This window comes from Dreissena polymorpha, chromosome 3 (genome assembly GCF_020536995.1).
Source record: "Dreissena polymorpha isolate Duluth1 chromosome 3, UMN_Dpol_1.0, whole genome shotgun sequence".
Lineage (NCBI taxonomy): Eukaryota > Metazoa > Mollusca > Bivalvia > Myida > Dreissenidae > Dreissena > Dreissena polymorpha.
This window is the reverse complement of record NC_068357.1, coordinates 55,098,466-55,106,467: the sequence shown is the minus strand read 5'-3', so window position 1 is coordinate 55,106,467 and position 8,002 is coordinate 55,098,466. Positions and strand designations below refer to the sequence as shown.

The window sequence follows — 8,002 nt, the reverse complement described above, 5'->3', positions numbered from 1 at the left end:
TAGACCGCACCAAACTCGCACCAAACCGCACACACACCCGGACCCAGCCCCAGCCCCAATTCAAAATAACAAAAGTGTCACAGCACAGATGGGTTGCTTGTTCAATGTGTTTCATTCCCTCAAAATACATCTTCCATTATTGTTCTATTAGCATGACATGCATCACGCTTCATATAAAAAGAAGTAGTAGTGCGTGGCATAAGTCACGCGCAAGAATGACTTGACTTTCGTCAAGGTCAATGTCATACTTTGACATCGTACGTCAAAAAACTGTAAATTTGTCCGTTCCTTTACATCTGTTTAAATGCGATTTGTTGTGGAGATTTATCTTTTACTATGATTCTTCTAGTTTTTGTTTTGCAAACGTAAGGCATAGCGCAATACAATATAAAACATTCGTTCCACTAATATACCAAATGGAAGAGTCCAATTCAGAAATAATGAAAGTATTTACAAAATCGAAAAAGTGTCAGTAAGCCTTAGATATGATTAACTTACGCCTAACTTGATATTTGGTTATTCTTTAAGAGAATGCAAAATGGCAATATTTCTGCATAAGACGCTTCTTGAAATATGGCACATCAAGTCAACTTGGAATGTGGCACATTTGCCAATATTTATTTTTCTGGTTGATAGCGCAAAGAAAGGTATGCCAAAACAGTGATTACCCTAGCTTTCGAATGATATCGGGGGAGGCCACGTTTTACTAATGTCGATACTTTAGCAGAGACATAGCCAAGACGTGCTTCAATAAAACATGGGATTATGATTGGTTTCTGTTATTCTTTCTGAGATACCAAAATTATGTCACAAAAAAAGCGAATGTACCGAACGTAAGACTTTTTATTGGCTTTCATAGCAATTTTACTAGTAGGTGTAAGCCTGGTTATCCAGATGCAGTCACCAATTGAAGATTGAAATTTTCGTTCATAACGATTTTAAAACATTATAGTTCAGTTTGACGCTATCTACCTGCTTATACATATGTTAGAGCTGTGCCTTATGTTTTGAAACAAAATCAAAGGACAAAACATAAAGTCGCATTTACCATGGACAGAGAACATGCTTAAAGCTTGTGCTAAACCATCTAACCGTGTGGTGTATGTCCGATTAATCTGTGTTGCAGGCAAGAAAATGCCAGGCCATTGAACCTCAATAATTGTTTGTGCTCAGCCTCTCCATCAATCTGATTATTTGACAGGGAAGGATATGCATACACGAGTGTACTAGAACAAATTATACGGGCTTTAAGCCCAGACAGAAATGAGTGTACTGTAGGTATTACAAGGGCTTAGTTCGATTTCATAAGTGGGTTTACCGTTTATTTATCTGCCTCGTAAATGGCATTGTGACACTTTTCTTGACGGCTTGTCCATCACAGACCATCTTTCACAAATAATATCAGATCTAAGAAGTCACAAATTTAGAAATCTCTATTTGCGGCGCTTATTAGTTTCCTTAAATGTTTACTCCGTTAAATCATAAATTAATTAAATAAAATCATTATCGTTTCAGCTGACCTGCAGATAACGGAAATTGCGTTACAATAAAAAAATAATTACGTGAGCTGAATTGATATTAAATTGCACAATACAAAAACTCGTTTACAAACAAGCAATCCTAAATTAATTGTGGAATTTACTCGTATAATCAACACTGCTGGCGTGTATCTGTAAGATTAATCGTTATACGATATTTGTTGTTCAGAAACAAACCAATCATCTAATTCACACCTCATCGACACTTGTAGCAAATAGTGAGCATCTCTAGAAAAACGTGTTCAGACGACTTTGATTTGGTCGGAAATGCATAGTTTTAAAGTCATTTATAATGTCATTTTAGTTATGTTGTCAGCATCAAAAACAGAGGCGGCATTTAAACACAAATTCTAAGCTTTAAGCATGACACAGAAAATCGTTAAAACGTTTATGTTGAATAGTATAATGCAGTTCAATATGACATAGACATTCACACATTTATAAACACACACATTTTTAATTTTAAAACAATAAGTAAATCTTATTAGCAACATTTGTAACTTGTTTATAGTCAACTGTTGTGCATTTTTCTTAAGTCTGTGCATTTATTATTTTTAAATTGAAGGATATATTGGTGAATACGGGCCCAAGTTGCTCCTTCAACATAGCTTCAATAAGGTAGTTTATAATATCGGATGAAGGATAGTTTACTCATAGAAACACAGGCTTGTCAAAACGTCATTGCGATATATGTATCAGAAATAATGCCTCAAAACAAAAACATCAAATATAATATTCTTTAGAAATAAAAGGTACTTACACCTACAAAATACAAATACCTAGCAACCTTTCGATAAAATAAAAATAATTGTAACAAATTAGAACACTATCCTTAACACATAAAATCAACGAAAATTAATGTCCCGCGAATAATATAACACTGTTTTTCTTTTTCGAAAATTATTTTTTCCAAAACTTTTTCAAAATCTCCCAACGCCTGTCATACAGAGGAAGCGACGCATCGGACGTACAAATTATAACAGCCTCGTTTTGGGAAAACGGGGTTTAATGCATGTGCGTAAAGTGTACTACCAGAATAGCCTTTGAAGACTAATAAGGGAAGACACTTCCCCCCTTAACTAGACTGTTTGCTTAGAAGAGAGTTTCTTTAATGACAAAACACCATTTATTGCTGACTGCACAGGTTAATATGGGACGCCAGTTTATGCACATGCATTAAGCTCAGTTTTCTCAAAGCGAATCTATTATAATCTATTGGACACAGAAAGGCGCCGTGCCGTTTGTCACAAGGTAGAAAGAGCCGGTATGGTCGGGATTCGCGTAGTAACCCATCCGAGCGCAGTACTTCAGGAAACAGGGGCAGTCGCCGCGTATGAAGACATCGAAATCCGGGCATTTGCTGGCGGAAAAATTGCACCTGTTGTAGATGGACTCGATAAAGTAGTCCCTGGCCCTGGTATGGTCACATCCCACCCCTTTCTGGAAACCTGAATAAATATTTGTGTTAATAAACTTGTTTATAATTATTAGTGATGTGTTATGGGTTTTTTATATTAAATAAAAAAAATATTTTTTATTGAATTGCGCATATCACTGACAATATGTTGTTGCTGTCGTTTTTTAGGAATTCATTTAACATTACTGATAGGTTCAATACGTTTGTAATAGATAATACAGCTAACAATTGTAATACTGTAAAGTGGTTCAAATACGCGTACGCATATGGTTTCCACGATTGCCACTACATAGTCTGTATTATACAAAGCGCACGATGGCATATTCACCAACATGATTTGGATGTGTCAACAAATTAATATCAAACCAAGCATACGAATGTACTGCTATGTAATACTAACATAAAAAATTGGAGCTGGTACAAAACAACACATAAATAATTGAGAATACTTTTGAATTTTCCTGTAATCAGCTTAATTAAGTGTTTTTCAGCCGATTTGCATCCCGGTTGATCTTTTCCGCCGTTCGGGTAGAAATCAGCATCACCCATCGGCTTTGAGGAACCAAAACCTGGAGGTAAACACGCAATGGATGGGGCGCACTTGCAACTGCATATGCGTAAAGTGTCAACCCAGATGAGCCTATTCAGAGCCGACAATCTCCGTCTATTCTAGATTTTTACAAAAATATACTTCCTTTAAACAAAAAATGTCATAAGATACCAAATGCACCTCACAGGCTAATCTGGGACGACAATAAGTCGCGTTCTGGGAAAACTGGGCATAATGCATGTGCGTAAAGTGTCGTCCCAAATTAGCCTGTTCAGTCCGCACAGGCTAATCAGGGACGACACTTTCCGCCTACATTTGATTTCTGCTAAGAAGAGACTTCATTCTAACGAAAAATGTCATAAAAGCGGAAAGTGTCGTACCTGATTAGCCTGTGCGGACTGAACAGGCTAATCTGGGACGACACTTTACGCACATGCATTATGTCCAGTTTTCTCAGAACAAGACTCACAATTTACGCCCATGCATGATGGTATTCCAAGAGAGCGGCTCAATTGCAACATGATCTGGGATTACACATTTCAAAAACAATTTGATGGACACGAAAGTTATTACCGATTGCTGATAAAATAGATATTTTCTTTTCGGGTTTCGCAATCGTTAATAAATGCTTTGGTCTCTATAGCAAGGTGGTAAATTGCGTGTATATTATATGCTTAATTTACACACAAAACCACAAAAGGACACAAAAACACTACCAATGTGAAGGTTCTAACAGATTTTTAATTAGATGATTTTTAGACTTAAGCATTTCTAAAGTAAGATAGCAAATATGTCGGCTCATAAATGGAGGATTTGGTTAAACTAAGAAAAAAAATGTTACTGAATATTATCCACCTAACGACGTTACTGGTTGACCATCAGTGTGTATGACGTCAACAAAGTCTGCATCGGAGGGGTCCAAACGCACGTTGTCTGGCTTCCCTTCGAATGCAAGTCCTGCTGGGTCCAACCCTGCAAAACGCTACCAAAAATAAACGGTCACGAGTCAAAACGGTCTACATCAAAAGGTCTTATTACCAACCGGACTTAAGTCACAGCAGCATCATGACATTCATTCACAAACCATTCACAAACCAAAACATTCATCAAACACGTTTATTATCGCATACAATTTATTACCTGCTGTTTTTATTGTGTGATTCTTTGAAACTAAGAATTCATAAACAAGCGACGTCATTATATTTTGTATTGCATTAGTCTAGAATACAGTATTTAGAGATGTGTGTTTCGTACAAATGTAACGATAATATGAACTTTTCGTTTAAAGTTAGTCTCTTATTCGCAATAAATCCAATGATGGTGAACAAATGTGCCAAATGATTTTAAAATCTGACAATGAACGACATAGTTATGGCCCGGACAAGCTTGTTACGCCCGCCCGCCAGCCCGCCAGCCAGCCCGCCAGCCAGCCAGCCAGCCCGCCCGCATTCGCCAATCTAATAACCAGTTTTTTCCTTCGGAAAACCTGGTTAAAAACAAGTACCAAATTGTAATTGTTTTGTCCATAGTCTTAAACTAAAAATCCAGATTGAGAAAGAAATAGCCCTCAGTAATGACACATTACAAATCTTTGAACAAAAATGGAATCGGATTAAATTCTCATAATGTTTGTCCACTTTTATACATTTCACTCTAATGTTAGTTCATCTTTCTACAATATTTTTGTACATATATTTTTTTTCAATCTTATAAGATCATTGTGAATATACAACAAAACACACAAGTCCAGTATGCTTTTCTTCTGACTTTATACAACTCATCATTTTTCATAACTATTCTTCTGTTGTTCTTTTCTTTTCTCTTTAAAAAATACATATTAGCATATCTTGTATAACATGTCTGACCTTTATTGCTTTGTACAACCACTATGTTGTATGATAATATACATGTATACATTGTATGTATTATATTGAATAAAAAAACTAATTATTGAGTTTATTTGAAAAGTGTGGCATCTTTTGGGAAATATTTCGGTCAGATTTTGGGGAGAAATGTAACTTTTTTCGCCATTTCGAAACAGCCTTTTTTTACTGTTTGCTATTGGGAAACAACCTGTTATATGCTGTATTGTTGTCAAATAGTTGACTGCTATGTAACCAGTATCAATAGCGAAAGTTGTGTTACAAATCCAGATATACTTTTGTAAAAAGCAAGTGACCTTATATCTGTACAATTTTGGATAAAAACTTAATCTAACACGTTTATATCCCTATTTTATCCCGTTTACTTAACAAACATTGAACTCGAGACGCCATAACTCGGCTCTACAATTGAAATCATTACTTCAATGTATAATGTATGTTTGTTTTTATATTCATGAAATGATATTTACATCAATATGTTTCATTGTAAGCTTATGACCGGCATTTTAATTAATATGTCAAAAATGTGTCTAAAACAGCTGGTTCATCCCAGTTCACCATAAATGTTTGTGTTTTTTTTTCTAAAGATCGCTGTCTGCTCAGCCACTTCAGCTGTAATACAGCAATAATTGAGAACATAAAATGGCACTTACGTCGTGACAAGAATAAATCCTTCTACACAATGAGTCATTAAGCCAAATGTCATACGCCTGTCAAATGTCAAACGCCTTTGCACAATGTGGTATTTGTCTTATGGAAATCAACATTTACCAAAACAACCCAGTTGTTTCACAGTAGAATAATCCGATTGAATTTTAAGGTTAAATTATGTGCAAAAATCAAAACATGATCAATGATCTACGTTTTTTGCATTGCCAATAGGCAAGCAAAGAAAGAAAACAAATATGAGAATTTATGCATTGAAACTGTTTAAGAACATTTTTTCGCACTCTTTGTGTTATTTTGTGTCAATCAGGAACCATCTGTCTTTTTGGTTTGTTATTTTCAAAACCATTATAATTTTAAAGTTTGTTTTCATTTTACACTAATGTTTATATCAACAGACAACGTAATGAGCAGTCCCATATTGATAAAATATGCCTACGCCTGGTTAAAGAATGACTGGCTATATTTAATTGCAATCTATTATTACTCAAAAATTGATTGTACAAAATATTATTACGTTGCTTAGTTGAAATGAAATGTCTTATTAAAGATTGCAATCCATCTATACTAGAAATAAAAAAAATCAACGCTATTTTGCAATGTAAAAAGTGAGCTCAAAAACATTCTGGTATAACAAACTGATGATTTTCTTAAATCGAGGACCCAAAATTGTGCATTATTTGTATTTATGAATATGATTTAAACGTTCATGCCACAGTAAAAATGTGGTGCTTAAAATCCAATAAAATTCACGATACGTAAATAGTAAATTTACATTAATGTTCAATTGCATAACAGTAAATTGTGAAGCACTATCGATATTCAAGTACACGCGAATCAATTTATCGCGTGTATAATTGTGTCTTGTTTACGTACTGCTTAATATTTGTAACAGCCGCGGTCTAAGTTTTAAGTTATGGAAAAACACACGGATGAATGAAAACCACGTGTACTTCAATTAATTAAAATTAGAATTAAAAATGTATGCAGTTGGCCTATACAGAAAATTAATACAAGCAAGAGCATCAAGTTTCCATTTCTATTCGTTATGCAAACACATGCACGTATTCGATGGATACTGATATAAAATAAATTAAGACATCGAATAAGATATAATTTTATGTAAATAAACATAAACAAAAACTTACAGTACGTGAATATTTGTGCTACAAATATTTGTTATAATTTCATATTTTAAAGTTACCAAAAATGTCTCAAGATAGGTATGCAAAAAATAGCTCATTTCAAACCCAAGCACGCACATTGCTAAGGGTGAAGAACACGTTTTCAATTGATACATTTATAGGAAAATGTTGTATTATCAGTTACTGCGTTACGGACTCCCATTAAATGTGGTTTCAATCATATTTTCATCTTTGTTGGCATTTGTATGGAATATAAATGTAGTAATGAGTGTGCATATGAAATTCTACTTGATAATGCAAATGTTTTCATGCCTTAAAGTTCACGTACAAAGCAAGATAGGAAAAATGTATGTAGTTACCATGAACTCATAAACACATATGTGGGTCATTTTATATCAAATTTGTAAGCATGGTGTGTATCACAGTCATTCTTAAAAGATTGTGTTGATATGATTCAAGTTTACATTTGCAAAGGGCAAATCTATTATTCTATTATTAAATGTATATTGTCCATAATCATTTTGTAGAACGCAATATTAAATTATGTGATGAGATAATGGGTTTAATTACTGTATTTTCTTAAAGATTGACAATGCTGCAAAAAGTATAATTCCAAAGAATAGTACATTTTCCACTTCCGATGCGTTTCTACGTGAAAAAAAAGACGAAAGCGTCACTCTGAAAATACCGTATTGACGACGACTAGACATCTTGACTGTGTTCAAAACCCATACCAGGACATAGGTCACTGGAATCCCGTCGGTCGCTCATACTCGGTACCAGGACATGGGTCACTGGAATCC

General features: G+C 34.6%; 1 long non-coding RNA gene across 1 annotated transcript; it reads right to left on the bottom strand.

The window, feature by feature from the left end:
* Nucleotides 1-1,989: 1,989 nt before the first annotated feature.
* On the bottom strand, nucleotides 1,990-6,059 carry LOC127870741 (uncharacterized). The gene is made up of 4 exons (XR_008044898.1): nucleotides 6,042-6,059; nucleotides 4,361-4,477; nucleotides 3,405-3,524; nucleotides 1,990-2,986 (listed from the first exon to the last, which is right to left on the bottom strand). It is a non-coding gene; the product is annotated as an uncharacterized LOC127870741 (long non-coding RNA).
* Nucleotides 6,060-8,002: the final 1,943 nt, after the last annotated feature.